At 48.8% G+C, this 13311-nt stretch overlaps 3 long non-coding RNA genes across 3 annotated transcripts; all 3 read left to right on the forward strand.

The window, feature by feature from the left end:
• Window positions 1–4165: 4165 nt before the first annotated feature.
• LOC118156634 lies at window positions 4166–5406 on the forward strand. Its single transcript, XR_004746358.1, has 2 exons — window positions 4166–4272; window positions 5088–5406. It is a non-coding gene; the product is annotated as an uncharacterized LOC118156634 (long non-coding RNA).
• Window positions 5407–7087: 1681 nt separating this feature from the next.
• On the forward strand, window positions 7088–9740 carry LOC118156632. The gene is made up of 2 exons (XR_004746356.1): window positions 7088–7633; window positions 8468–9740. It is a non-coding gene; the product is annotated as an uncharacterized LOC118156632 (long non-coding RNA).
• A 713-nt stretch (window positions 9741–10453) lies between these two features.
• LOC118156633 lies at window positions 10454–13040 on the forward strand. Its single transcript, XR_004746357.1, has 3 exons — window positions 10454–10526; window positions 11529–11591; window positions 12858–13040. It is a non-coding gene; the product is annotated as an uncharacterized LOC118156633 (long non-coding RNA).
• The last annotated feature ends 271 nt before the right edge of the window (window positions 13041–13311 follow it).

A 13311-nucleotide genomic window follows, 5' to 3' on the forward strand; every position in this document is an offset into this window, starting at 1 on the left:
TTCTCTTATGAAACACAAAACTGCAGCACTGTGAGTATTCGCAGATGGAGGTAGCCTCCTCTCACTGGTGTGTGACCACTTAAAACAATTAGAGCAAGCAGGACTCAAAGTCTGTGGCTTCACTCTGTATGGCATGGCCTTTCTCCTGGTTTTATCTTCATCCTACTTTGAGGAGTGTGCTTGATACCCACGAGCCTGAAGCCTTTGAGAGGGTGGAGATGCTTGGTTAGGGAGGTGTTGCTCTTTTGTAAGGCTCTTGAGGTTTCAGCAGCGTGACCTGAACAAACTGTTTCTTGGAGAAGTGGAGTCTCCCCTTGTTTGTTTTGGACCATGGTTGGGTTTGGGCTTTGGGCTTACTCAGCAGCATCCAGCTCTCTGGTTGTACCTGCCCTGCTCAGTCACAACCTGCTGCTCCATTGCTTGCCAGGTCTTCTGTGGGGTATTTAGTAGGGGCTGAGTGCTTTGGGGCTTGCCTTCAGCCAAGCAGTGTCAAGGGGAGGTCAGGATATGCCACAGGGTTTGTGCAGCTGAGGTTTTTGGGGTCATCTAGTGGGAGTGAGACCTCGGTTTCATCCCCCAGGATGCCTCAAATGGATGCAGTGTCGGCTCTTACAGGGCTGCTGCGACTCTGCAGCGTTCGCAGCACTTGTGGTCTGGAGTTAATGCTTCCTCCACACATCCTTGTTTCAATGGGACTGGGGTTAGGGTCCCTCCAGAGCTTCTGGGGTGAGTGGATGCCTGTTGGGACTTCAGGGCTGATAAAGGTTTGTCATCCGAGTGATGTGTCGGTGCTCAACTTAGTTTGTACTTGAGTTACACGAGCAATTCTGTGGACTTCATGAACTCAGGGGCATCTTGAAGTAAAAGTGAGGGTGACAATTGGGTTTTTAGTAATTAATTCCAAAATCTTGGAGGTGGAGAGAAGGAAAAGTGGATGTGGCAAAGAAAAAGGATGCCAAGCTTATGGGATTTTTATAGATCGTCCCAATACCACAAAGTTTCTCTATCAAATTGGACTTAATGCTTTAGGCAACAAACACTTTACAGCCAGCTTCTCCCAGCTGGCTCCGTTGTGCTTGGGCAGTGACACATCCACCGAGAGGAGGATTTTTTGGGTGGTTTACACCTCCCAGAAGACTCGGCTGTGGTATTGGTGTCTGGCTCAGACCTTTTCCATCCAGGGAAGGCATGTCTGAGTCGGGGATTCAACTCGGCCTCCTTGCAACACTCGGCCAGTTCAGCAAGCTGTCGCTTTTGGTGCGACTTCAACTCCCGCTCAGCCGATTGTTTTCCCTCTGGAACAGCGGCTTGCATAAAGGATTTCCCTTTATGCTGCTGGGTAGATTGCACCAAGCTCGTTCGGAATTGGGAAACCGCTGCTCTCGTAATACGGCTTCCACTTGGCTCCGGTTACAACAGGAGGCGAACCGTGCAGCGACAGGAAACGCAGCTTTTGGGGAAAAATGGGTGAAGAAAAGCAAAACCCAGCGCAGGCGACCGAGAAATAAAAAAAACTGGAGGCTGAATAACTTCCCCTGAAGGTGCAGGAGGATGGGAAGCGGCGCCGTGCAACTGAGGTCAGTCTCGCTGGCTCTACGCTCACGCAGCCCTGGAGGAGCCTCGCCGTGCCCTGTTGTTGGGATGTGTGTGCACCTCGCCTCCCTCCGGCATCATCTGCAGCCTCCGCCCGAGATTGGCTGCCGCCGAGTCAGCCCATATCTTGCTAGAGGGAAACTTGAGACCCGCCAAGCCCAAATGTCAAACGCTGCTTAGTCAGATGAATAGCAGCACTCACCAGCGGCCAGCCCTGGCTCTTTCCGCACTTCAGCAGGGGCAGAGTTGTGCGTCTGAGCTTTGTTTCTCAATGAAACGCTGGAGGGGCGGGGGGGGGGGAGGAAAGCTTGCGTGGAGCTGGCGAGGCATGTGGAAAATCAACATCTGAGATGATAATGCAAAAAAGAAAAAGCAGATGAGCTTCTTCCCCCTCCGTGCTCCTGCTCGGCTCCTTGTGTGCGTTCCCCCGACAGCTGGATGTGAAAAATATGACGCTGACGAAGCACTTGAAGCGTTATGCTGGCTTCCGCAAGGCTCCAGCAATAAAAGCTGGGGCTCCTTCCCGGGATTTCTCCCTCCCAGGTGTTAACCCCACGGCTCCCCGTAGATCTGTCTCCTGCTCAGGAAGGTTTTCAGGCACCTGGTGGCTCCCACTGCTGTTTGCACGCTGGTGCTGAGCAGCACCGGCCCCGGGGGTGATGCTTCAGACCCCCAAATAGAAATCAAAGAGGATGGGGAGGTCCTGCAGGGTGCTTGGGTTGGGAGGAGAAGCTGTTTTGTGCAGACTCCTCTGTGTTTTTTTTTGTGTGCATGCACAGCTGTTACAGCGCAGAGGCCCCCAAAAGTTAAATGCTCTCAGGCTGGAGGATCCCAAGAGGTCTAAAACCTTTTTTTTTCCCAGGATTTTTTTCTCCCTTTTTCTGGTTTTACTACAGCTCCTTCATTTAGACTTGAGAGATGCTCGTTGAAATGCTGCTCCCAGAGCCTGTGTTTGCAGAGCAGCTCACCTCTGCTGGGTCAGTGCCATCAAACTGCAAAACTATCCCACACCCTCTCAGCAGAGCGGCTGGCGGGGCAAGCACCTTGCTGCTTCCCCAACCCTCTGGCAGCAGCAGGAGAGGATTAAAACCTTCCCAGAATTACAGCTGTCACTTCTCCGGGGACTCCAGGGTGCTTTGGATAGCAGCCGTGGATTTTGGGATGCTGCACTGAGGGTTTGGGATGCCCTGGGTTCATTTCAGCCCCTATTTAAGTCTGGCACCTGAATGCTTTGGTCAGAATTGACCCAATTCAATTAATTCTTCAACCAAATTGGAGGCTAATCAACTCATTCTGCTGAAAGGTACCACGAAGGTCTGCCAGCAGACAGATAATTTGTGCATTGTCACTTCAAAGCTGAAATTCTGGGGCTGATCACGGAATTCCAGCAAGCTCCTCAGCTGAAGCCAGCAGTGTCTATCTTTACCTCCAAGAACAGCAATGATTTCTTTCTGCCCAGCAGTGTTTCTACCTTCAGCGACTGTTTATTCAGGGAAAAAAAAAAAGGGGGGGGGGGCAGCGACTGGGGAAATCTAAGAGCTTTTACACAGAAAAAGTGTTGCAACTGGAAATGTCAATAGCACACTCTGTTTCTGGAAATCCAAGTACAAAACGCTTGCACTGAAACTGCCAAGTGATGCACGAAGTTGCCTTGTTTCAAGAAATGAGGGGAGAAAAACCTTTCTGCCCCTGGACTTCTCAAAAAAGGACTATTGGAAGAAAAAGTAACGAAGACAGGGCAGAAAGAGGTAGTTAAAAATAGCTAGCTCTGTCGTCCTTAAGCATTCTGTGTGTTAGGTATGTATGTGAAATTGAATTGAACTTGAAATAATTAATTGAAATAACGAGAAATAATTAATCTCTTCATGGAGATGAAAGGTCTTCTCTTGGGACAAACACAGTGACCTCGTCAGCAGGTTCTGAAACGTGGACCAAGCTTCCAGAATTGATTGCCTTCTCCCACCAGGAAGAGGTTGAGTGCCTAAGTAAGTAACAGGATTGCTTTTAAAAACACAAATAGCACTTCACAGAACACTAATTGTAGTATTTATTAGGGCTATTATAGGTACATACTTCAAATGAGACCTAATAATGTCTTGAGTGTGACCTGGGATATGTTTCGTGTACTATTTTCAAGAAGAAATAATTTCAGGAACTATAAATAGTAACAATAAGATCCTCAAGAAATCCTGAAGTCACATGAGGAGTTGAACTCTCAAAAGACAGAGTGATTTTGGTTTGAAGTCATGCAAATGTAACTCGGGGCTGCCACTTTGATGGCATGTGATGGTCTTCCTTGGATGAGCATTTTGTCTTCAGTGAGGTGCCTTGTGCAGAGTCAGGAAGCACAGGGGAGCTTTCAGCATGAATAAATGAGGAAAATATGGAAGGAAAATAAGTCAGTCCTTCTTGATAGGTGCCCCAACGGGAAATCTGCAAGCTTCTCATCATTGCTGCCCGTGGTTTGGCTTCCTCTTCTGACATCTCCCCAACCAGGAGGTACTGAGCAGAGTATTGAGTCCCCTTGCTAGGAGCATCACAGCTGCAAAGGAAAGATCTCCAAGTGATCCTGGTGTCACCAGAGCGGTATTTTTGTGTGAAGGGAAGGGTCAGAGCATCACAACGTGACATCAAGGCCCACGGTGGTGTTGCGCTCGCAACCCTACTTGGTTCTCACAGGTGTGTGTGCGTGCTCTAATGACTAAGAAACTGTTGGGTGAGGTAAAAGCCGAGTCTAAACAAGATTTCTCAACCAAAGCAAATTCAAATAGGGTTTTTCTGAGTGCCAGTCCCTGAAGCTCCGTCTGGAAACCGAGTCTCATCCCGGATTCTTTCCCGTTCAGTCATTAACAAGAATAATCCCGTGTATCAGTCGTCTTTGCTGCCTCTGAGGCATGAACCAGAAGGGGAAACAAGGCAGTGAATAATACAGGAATGAAAATTATCCCAAATTTCTACACATCTGTACAGTTACACCTCGCAGTCATGCATCTGAAGAGGTCGCTGCCTGTACCGATCCATTTTCTAATCAGATCTGAATTTTAATACGTAGGCTTGCTCCAACGTTGGGCAGAGCTGAATCTTGTCGTCGGTTGCACAAACCGTTTTGAGGTGGCTGCAGTAGTGGTGTGGTCCTGCTTGTCTTCGTTTTGCACCGGGACCTAAACTCCTTAATTCTTGCTGTCTCTAACCCCGTGGCTCAAAGCGTGTGTCAAGTTCTTGGAAATGGGCACCCTTCATGCAGGAATGCAGGAAATATGTATGCAAATATGTATGTAATGAAGGAAATAGTATGTGAAAATACTGGAGTTGGCAGAACCTCTTGGCTCACTGGGACCAGCCCCAGTTTGTGATAGGCTCTGAGATCCTATATCTGCATTTATGGATGTATCCAGCTGCTTCCTAGCAGTTGTTAGGGGGCTCATGTTTTTTTTTTTTTTCTGGATCTACTAACCACTCTTAAGATGTGTTTGGTCTTGCCAACGTCTTTTTAGGGCTTGAGCGTACTGAAGGATGGCACGGTACGTGAGGTAAGCCTCGGCATGGGCTACAACGTGCACCTCTCATCCCTTACACCAGGTGAATCTGCTCATGCTCCCTGGGGCCTGTCGGAGGAGGCATATTCCTGCATAAGGCAACTCAAATCTACAGAGCATCGTTATTGGGATGGAGGAGCTCCGGTTTCCATCAAGAATCCTCCTCTTCAGTGGCTGGAAATGCTGATATGTTGTCCTTGTGAGCTGATTTCCTAGCTCAGATTTAGGGATTGAGGTCACTGTGTGTAATGGGTAGAATTATTCCATGCAGCTGCAGAAAAAAATCTGTGCTCTTTGCTTTCCCTGGAGAACTTTACTATGTAGAGATGTAGGATACATCCTGAAGTTCACCAAAACTGCTGTTGTTCAGCATAACCGTAACAATAAATATAAATATATTATTAATTTAAATAAAAATAAACCATAAACCATCGTCCACCATAAACCTCTGCTGTTTATAAGTCTTGGTAAGATGCAGAACCCCAAGAAAGAGTTGTCAACACAGACTACATACTCAAACTAAGGAGACCAAAGCAGAGATCTGCTCAGTTTCTCATTCAAGCCTCACTTCCCTAAAAAAAAAAACAGCTAAAAGTCAATTGGTATTGCAGTTAAAAGCCTCATCTGAGAGTACGATCCCAGCTGTATGAAGGTGTCAGGTGGATATTTGATAAGGGCAGCTCTTTTTCTGGACACAATAGAAGCATTACCCTCGTGCACTGCTCAGATTTTCTCACCCAACCATCCCAGAGCTTTGCTGAGCATACTTCTGGTCACAAAGTTTGCAAACACCTCTTTGATGAGGGAAGAACGTGCACTGTTATGTGACGGGGGAGACCGAGGCGTGGTGGAAAGGAGAGCGGCCCTAAACTGCTTGTCTACTTTTACGCGGAAAGCATATTGTAGAGCTGCAGGCAACCCTCAGATCTTTTGGGCCCTCTCATGTCCTTGGCTCGGGGTGTAATAGGCGCTGGCCTCTTTGAAAACGTGACCCTTATTCAGGTTTGTGTGAGAGCAGAGTTCCTCTGCAAATATCTGGTGGTGTTTTTTCCTGTCAAGAAAGCAGATTGTAATGCGGCCTGTGACTGTGCAGAAGTGGGAAGGATCTTCTTGGCCAAGAACAAGATCAAAAAGAAAGAGGAGTGCTTTGTACGAGGCTCTGGATGCCCTTTAGCCTCTAATAATCCTCCCCCTTTCTCTCTTTTTTTGATTTCTTTTTCTTTCTTCTTTATTGCCTCAAGCCAAACCTTGATTTTTGGGTTTGTTGATGGGGTTGACCCAAGCATGCGACAAGACGTGGAGCTGTGAACAGGATCTGAATGTCTATCTCCTGCTACCCAAAGCCCTAGGATGAACCTGATAGCAGCAGTCAGCGTCTGAAAAGTGTTTTACAAGAGTACTTTACCACTGACAGGAAAGCAACAGGTGAAGGAGGCCTCTCTGCCCTGTTTTTTCTCCACCTCATGCACCATATGTTATCTGAACAGCTTGGTGCTTATAGGAGATGATGAAATCCCACAAGTAGTGCTGTGATCTGCAAGCTTCTGCCACCTTCTTGTGAAGGTTTCCAGTCCATTTTCATCCAGGACATCTAGTGTCACCCCTGAAAAGGTAAGGGACAAAGGAACATCAGGAAAAACAGAACAAGGAGCACTGAGATTTGGGGGCTCTGGAGGCATTGCCAGCTTGTGCTGTGGGATGTTGGGCCTTGTTCAGGATCCCTAAGCCAGCTCTGACAACTTGGCAGCAAGAAGAGACAGTGTGAAAACCCCACGCCGGCTGGAAGGGATGAAAAGAGTTCTTGCCCTGCAAAATACAGTGTTTAATTTTCATTTTACACAATCAAATTTCTCTGGGAAGGCTGGGATGGAGGAATGCAGCCTGTGTTACACAGGAACGTGCGCCTGGCTATGCTCTGGCTTCTGCCACTCAAGAAAGGTCTGTACCTGCTGATGGGTGTAAGAGTTTGAGCAGGAACCTGCCCCATTTACATACGTTAAAATAAGTATTTTAACAAAGAATTCTGTGTTCTGGCTAATTCTTCATTCAGTGCCCTGGTCAGCTCTGAAATACCATCAAGGAGAAGTTTGGCCTCGTCAGGGAGAGGTCACAACTACAAAGGAGCAGAGGCAAGGGAGAAAGGAGCAAGCACGACGGGATTTTTCTGAGTGCCGTAGATCAGTGGGTTGGTCCCTCCGTGCTTCCCACGCTCTTTTTGTTGCATTCCTGAAAGAAACATGATGTAGGAGGCTGCTGCGAATCGAACAAAGTGTCCCGAAACGGCGGTGGCGTGAGTGGGGCTCCCTGCGGTTACGCTCCACCTCCTGTGAACCAGCAGAGAGGAAGCAAGCCACAAGTAATACGAGGAATTATTTACACTGACTATATATTTACACTGCAATGATCCCTGCTTCTCACGTGTGGCATTACTCTCACTAGAAGATGTCTGGGCTATTGTAGCAGGGAGGGAAACTGAGGCAGCCAGCTTTGGTCCTTGGCTTGAGGTGAGGAAAGGGCTCGGTGCTAGAGATGGAGACCAATTTTTGTAGCTCACATGCTGGTCAGCCCAAAGTTGTCCTGCTCCGGAGAGCGACCCACCACAAAGCTGTGGTGCCTATGACGGGGTCTGGGTGAACTTCAGACCCTAATTCTACAAATTTTAGCCCCAAAAGCTGCTGCCTAATGCTGGGGCCTGAAGACGCTTTGCTGCCTGTCCCACCTCACTCCAGCCACGGTCCCCTATCGGTGCACAGGGGTTCCTGAGGCCCCTTTGGGGGTAGTTCAGACCTAGGCCTTCAGGCCCTGGCCATGACAAACTCCATCTCCACACCAGGTCTGCAGGAACCTTTTTGTGCCTGGCAGCGAGCCCAGGCCAAGATCTGAGCCCGATATAACTCCTGCCCCCTTCCTGGGCTGAGCCTGCCCTCGAGCTGGATTTTTTTTTCCCTCAGCTTTTATGGGCTTTCTCCGTTTTTATTGCGAGCGTAATGACTGGAAAGCAACGGTCACCAACGGCTCTTGGAACACGTGGTGGCTCTCCGAAGAGGCCGGGAGTCAGCCACACCTGCGGAACAAGTAAATATTCAGGTTGGTACACGTGGTGGGAGGAATGAAAGGGTCCATCCGACATCCCCCTGAGGCGGAGAGGAGTTCCCTCAGTGCTGCTGTGTGGTGGTGGGCTGGTAGAAAAGTTCACCTAGATCAGAAGCAGAACATCACAGCAGGATTTCTTCACTCTTGTACCTTTATTTATGGTTCTTAAGCTCTGGGGTGGGTCTGGCTCTTCTATCCTGAATCCCATCAAAGTTCATTAAGTTTTTTTGTTTTTTTTTTTCTAGGAACAAGGATGATTGGGCTGAGTCAATGGGGAGACCTGAGGCCCAGACAGCGTGGGTCCCAAGCCTCTGCGGGCAGGAAGATGTGTGTCTGCTGCTCTCCTGACAATGAAACCAGCTGTGTGTCTTGCTGCTAGCTTGACCGCTGCTTCTAAATTTGATCCTGGTGCATGGAAAAACTTGTCATCTCGTAAAACAGCTGGCTGGAGAAGCGAGCTGGCAGGCCGCAGCGGGGAGCGGTGTCCAGCGCGCATCATGCTTTGGCATGTCCAACTCAGCGCCACTAGCTGCCTTGGAAGGTTTCCTGAAATACTTGCTTTTTATGAAAAAACCACTGCCTCTGTTGAAGCACATCGCTCTCTCACAACCTCTCTGAAGTTAACTGGGCTGTGGGGCTGGAGCAGGCAAACAGCTGTACCTCGTGGTAACGCAGCGTGCTTGGTCAGGATGAAATTCAGACTGTGCTTTCCTGCTTTTATCTGTCTCTGAACAGCCATAAATAGCCACGACCTGGCAACTAAATTCATGGAGAAGGCTTCTAGGAAAGCCTGCAATGCACGTTGCCTTCAGGAGCCCGATAGCCTTATGGTATCTGTGAATGCTGGAGAGCCCGACCTCAGCTGAGACACCTGCGTTTCGGTTTTTCTCAAAAGCATGACATGGGTGTATAATACCTCGTAGCTGACTCAGCTCACTGAACAGCTTATCTCAGGGGTGAATTAAAGCAAATCAAAGCTGGGAAATGGTTCAGGAAGATAGCAATGGTAATCAGTGATAAGGTATTTACATTTAAGATAAAAAAAAAAAAGGTTTGTTTCGGTTTTGTGTGTAATTTTTTTGTATTAGCTCCTAAGCAAGTGGTTAGACTTCAAGGTTCACGAGCTGCCTTGCAGCATCTCCTTCTCAGCATGGGATGATGGCAACTGGGGAACTCTGGCCAGTATTCAAGGCTCTAAAACGTGCTGGATGAGGTATGGTGATGTCTCCCAGCATTGCCCAACTGCTGACCGCAAGTGATCGCATCCTGTAGTCACGTTTGACTTCTGCAAGGTTGATGACAAAGAGCTCGATGGGATAGGGACTGACCCTGATGTCATGATGACCAAACGAGGATGTTTCTATTTTAGTCTGGTTATTTATTTATTTATTTTTAACAGATGAGGCCTGCTAATATGGGGTAAACAAGGATTTTCCCCAGCGTGTGAGTAGTTGGAAAAATAGCCATGTGCGTGCTTTGCAACTCAATTGACCTCTCAATTAAATTACTCTTGAGTAATTTAATGTGTTTTTTTTTTTTAATATCATCTGTGGAATGAAGTGGGTGTTTGCAAAAGATGTCAGTATAGGACTGTAGTTTGCAAGAAGTGACATGGTCACAGCCCGCTGGGAAGCCAAATGTGTTGTGCAAAGGCAGAATGGGAAAAAACAGGGATGTGAGTGACCTTTCCCATATGATATGAAGTCTGTCATGTATTGTGAATGTCCCATCCTACTCAAAGCAGATAGCTAGAGAGGAGACATCCTCTTATTCTCCATCCATCCATCCTTGGGACTTTCTGCTCCTCTTTGACCCCTGGTACCTTCTTCCTTCTGGTTGCTGAGGAGGGAGGAAATCTGCTCAGCTGAGATGTCTGGAAAAAAAAATGTATTAACTTGAGTAATCAGCATGATACACCGGGATACAGAAGGCTTTCGAGAAGCATGTAAAACAAGTTATGTTTTTAAGATTTTAGGTGTGCTTCAGACTGTCTCTGGAATAAACTGGGGAGAGGGGGGAGAGAAAAGGTGTCTATCCAGAAAGGAGCGTTACCTAATGTCGTCTGCTGTAATTTAGACCGTCAGGCTTTAACAAGCTTGTTTCATTTATTAACAAAACCGTTTAATTTATTTTCTGAAAAGGCAAAAATGTCCTTCTCCCGTGCAGCCTCACCCTCGAATCTTGCATGGACTGTGAATACTGCAGCTTCCAAGGGAATCGTGCAGAGGCCGGAGGAAGTTTTCAGGCTAGTTAATATTTAACACGAATTGCTGCAAAGACAACAGTGCTCTCCTTCCCTAAAACGTAAGCTTCAGTCTTCACTTTTGTTTTAACATCTGAATTAACAAGGTACACGCAGGCCCCGGGACAGCGTGTCCATCTCATCTAGTGCCACCTGAAGCTTAGGTAAAGGGTCAAACGTTTGCTAAAAGTTTCCTTTTCAGCAGCTGAGCCCCTCACCTCTGTGAAATTGGACATTTTCTGCTTCCTTGTATCTGGGAATCCTCTCCTGTCTGCTTTGCTGGGTTTGAGGGAGATGTGGTGTATGACTGAAGCACGCAGATTAGATCTGTCCCTTTCATGAGTCTCTGATCCACGCCGTGGCTTGCAGGTGCAGAATGACATGAGCCTGACCTGGGCTCCTCTGTCTAGCTGTAGCTCTGGGAGAGGCAAAAGAGCAGCAGCCTAAGCAATCTGTGCACATCACAGCGATTCAGTACATTTTAATATTTCAGGAACTATGGCTCGCCTTAAAATGCCAGTGCTGAGCTATACAGCATCCATATGGATCGGCTTTCTTTTTATGAATCGCTTCCCAAGCCCGTGTTTGACTCTAGAAATGTTTCTGAAATCCATCCATCTCTATCCGGGCTGCGTTTATCTCCAGCGCTCCCCTCCAGGTCAGAGAACAGCTCCGGAGCGGGATCTGATACTAATTCAAAACAGATTGAGGCTTTTCATTGAAAATCCTCTTTTTTATTATTATTTCTGTAAGCGCACCGTGGCAAATCTGGACATTTAATACGTTTGAGGAGGACTTTTTTTTTTTTTCTTCCAGACTTGTAGATAGCCTCACTCGATGAAATACCTTGGCCCCTAAAAGGAGGAAGCGTGTCCGTACCGAGGGGAATTTCTGCAAGAGCTTCGCAGGCTGGGCTCCGTGCTTGCTGCAGGGCTGCTCGGGGATTGAACGAGTGATTTGGAGGGCAGGCGAAGAGATGGGGTGATACCGGCCTCTGGGGTTACTGCGAGTCAGTGACATTCGATTACAGCAGAGGTAACACCTCAGGGCCTCTCTTCCAATAGGAACGGGACTTGGACGGGGCGAAATCAGGAGAGTTTGGCGGCCAATGAACGCCGGCTCTCGGAGTGAGTCACATTCGTAGAGTTTCAAGTTTTTGCGGTCTGGCAGATCCTGGGAGATGATTAAAGCCACATAAAAGAGCATTATTAATACAGCGCCTTCGGTTCTCCGCTGGCTTCAGCTCGTGCGCGAACGGGAGATGGGGCAGGGGCTACCGGTGTGCGTGGGGAGGTGGAAGGGGTGGAATAAGAGGGGAAAAACAATTACTTAACCATGCTGGAAACACGAGGTGCTGCTTTCCTGGGGGAAATACAAGGCTGGGAATGCTCTGCGGGCTGTGGATACCTGCTGGGCTGTTACCACGAGATCCCCAGCCTGTACAAAGCCAGAAGCTGTGGCAGGAGCAGGATTTTCCCCCCATGGACGGGACCCCCCCGAGCCCTTTGCTGTCGGGCGCTGGGGGAATTAAGGGGGGGCACGTAAGCCCCTGATGGCTTAGCCTGGGCTTCCCTGGAGCATCACCCACCTCTGTGCGCCCTCCTGGCAAAATGCTTGCTGTCTGCCTTGGAAGCATGCCCCTGCCCTCCCCGGAGTGGCCGCAGGGACCAACTCACCGACGAGAAATCGAATTTCCATAATCCTTGTCCTGTGTTGGCACGATTTGTCACCATTTCTAACATGAAGGCTTTTTTTTTTTTTTTTTTAATGTTTCTGTCTTTGAAAGCCTTCTGTTAGAGAAAATGTTTCTCATTATCAGCCGCGGGGCTGCCAGACCTGGGAGGTGTTTGTTCCCTACGCCTCTCCGTGTCCCTCCTGCGGTGCGTGATTTGTCCCAGAAATGAAGATGAGGAGAGCCCTAGGAAAAAGATGGCCCAGGGCAGGTGGGTGGCTGGTGGCCCCCCACATGGTATCCCCCCCAGAATGCCCTGGGAAGTCAGACCTTGGCCCCCCGGGACCGTGAGAGCTGTCTGGGGATGCTGGAGGATTCCTGTCCCTGTGGTGTGTGCTCTGCCACCCCCCTGGCCTCCATCCCCCCTTGCAGCAGGTTGCGGGTGCCATCCCGATGCTCCTTTACTACGGCAGCAGCTGAGGGGGGGAAAATCCGAGAGAAATGATGGGGAGGATGAGAAGTGGGGCAAATTACAGCACGATTTCCCAACGTCACCTCCTCGAAGCTTTGTCGATGAGGGAGAATGGTCAACAAGGTTCAGCCAGGAGATGCCTGAGGTCCTAATATCCTCCTGCTGCTCCTCCTTCGAGTAGGACTAGTGATTTTTTTTTTCTCCCATGGCCTTTGACCCTCTAATATCCCTTGCCTTTGTCTGATACAGGTGTTTTCCCCGTAATCCTGCACGCCTCGACCACCCACCTCCCCGCAGGCCGCGAGAGGCACAGGGGAACACCACAGGAGCGTGAGCAAAGCTGTCTTCGCCTTCTCAGCCTCCTCGCAGGCTCTGCAAAGAGTCAAAAAAGCTTTCAGCTTGCCTCCTCCCCCCGGCCCAGGAGGGAAAGGGATTTCTTTTGCATCCGTGCTATGGCCCCAGGCTGGCTGTTCGGTGACCGGATCGCACCCCAGCCAAGGTGACGCCCTGCTCTGCTCTGCCCAGGTAAATAGTCCTGCACCGGCTTCAGGCTGAGCTGAATATTTCTGCCAGCAAATAACTCGCCAGTATTTTTGGAACGAGGCTTCAGGAGGAGGAAAAAAATAATAAAAAAAAAAGTTGCTGCTCCTCAGGACCTAAAGGACCCCATCCACCTGTCTTCTGCTGCTCTGCCAGGCTGGAT

Source organism: Oxyura jamaicensis, chromosome Z (genome assembly GCF_011077185.1).
Source record: "Oxyura jamaicensis isolate SHBP4307 breed ruddy duck chromosome Z, BPBGC_Ojam_1.0, whole genome shotgun sequence".
In the NCBI taxonomy this organism is placed as follows: Eukaryota; Metazoa; Chordata; class Aves; order Anseriformes; family Anatidae; genus Oxyura; species Oxyura jamaicensis.